A 1,862-nucleotide genomic window follows, 5' to 3' on the forward strand; every position below is an offset into this window, starting at 1 on the left:
TTATCTCCGGTGGTCCACCATCTCACATGGTCGTGCTTCTGCCGGCCACTGGTGGTGACCAGACCATGTCTCTTCTCATGGGCACCCTTTTCGCCAGATCTATGCCGCATCATCTGTCCATGATACCCTGGCTCCTGCCTTCGTGCTGCACTGCCCTTAGCACATCTTGCTACATCCGGATCCTTACGCTGAAGCTTCCGCCGTCGTTTCGTATCTCGCTCTTCCGCCGATGCTAACTTCATTGACCGGACATGTATAATCTCACCCTTGGCTTCCGGCGCAACTGCTCGCCTTTGCCGACCACCTTTTTCCGGACACTTCAAAGCGCGCCTACTGCTTTCACAGCCGCTTCCATTTCCGGCCACCGGCGTATCACCATTGCAACGTGGTTCAGTGGCTTTCCTCCTGCCGGAAACAATGCCTGGCTCGCCATGACCACTTCCTTGTTGTGACCTCTCCTTCACTGAGCTGGCGGAACCGTCACGCTTTTCCTGTATTGGTGAACCGCTTCCTTCTCCAGACGAAACCACTCCGTCTACATCACTGCCAACCTCCGCCCAACTAATCGCTTCCGTTTCTGGTGGAATCTTCGACACTTCCTCTAAGACTAACCGTCTGCTGCAGCACTGGCTGTCGTAACCAACTCTAAGTGGCACTTTCCTGTGACGATCTGTCAGGATCATACTCTGGAGGTCAATCTTCATGCCTTGGCCAAGTAAGAAATCCACGCCGATGATGGCTTCATCTTTGCCACTATAAACTTAGTGTACGAGGCCACATCGTCGATTATTACCTCGCATGGTACTTCTCCTAACACTTGGGTGCATTCACCAGTTGCAGTCTGCAGCTTTGCTCCAGGTAGTGGCTTTACATAAAAAGTGGCCAAATCCGGTCGAATAATGGAATGTGTCGCTCCAGTATCCACTGTCAGTACTCTCTCCTGCCCATTCACACATCCACCAATAGTGAGGTTGCTCGCATTCCGGCCAATTTGGGAGACGGAGATTATGGGCCCTTCAACTTCTGGAGCCAGCACGCGGCCCTTCCTGCTGGCTCGTTTCAGTTTAACGACTGATTGGAGTTGGCTTCGTCTCTTCAGCCCTGCGTTTGCGTCCTGCTGAATTGTTGATCCCACTGGAACTTGCGCTGCAATCGCGGGCGAAGTGGCCTGGCTTTCCACATTTGAAACATTTCCCAGAGCCATGCTTTTTCTCGCCCAGCAGTTGGATAATCTTCTTCAGCATTTCATTTGTGTCTTCCGGTGCTTCCACTTCCACACGATGTGCTTTGTAGGCTGGTCTACTTAGGAGCGCCGCCGTTTCACGCGTCTGAGCATACGAGACGGTTTCAGCAAATGTTGCCTTTGGATTCGCGTACGTCTCTCGCTTGGTATACATGTCCCGCATTCCGTTGATGAACCTCTGGATTTTTACCCTTTCAAGGTGCTCACCAGATGCGTCTCCAATTGCCAAATGAGCCAGCCTTTCAATCTCAGAGGCGAATTCCTGTAAAGTCTCGTTGGATTTCTGGCAGCGATTCTCCAGCTCCATCTGGTAAATCTGTCCCCTGTGCTCGCTACCGTAACGTCTCTCCACAGCACTCATCAACGCATCGTAACTGTTCCTTTCACAATCAGGAATAGTCTGCAAGATTTCCGCTGCAGGTCCTTTTAATGCAACGAACAGTGCAGCGGATTTATCCTCCATGCTCCAGTGATTTGCTGTAGCTGTCTTCTCAAACTGGAGCTTAAAGACCTGGAAAGGAATAGTGCCATCAAAGGATGGAGTCTTTACCTTGGGAGCGTTCGTCGGATTAGCTGGACGATTCAACTGCAAGTCTCGGAGTCGACCTTCTAACTCGCC

Source organism: Rhagoletis pomonella, unplaced genomic scaffold, assembly GCF_013731165.1.
Source record: "Rhagoletis pomonella isolate Grant_MI unplaced genomic scaffold, Rhpom_1.0 Rhpom_scaffold_00003, whole genome shotgun sequence".
NCBI lineage: Eukaryota > Metazoa > Arthropoda > Insecta > Diptera > Tephritidae > Rhagoletis > Rhagoletis pomonella.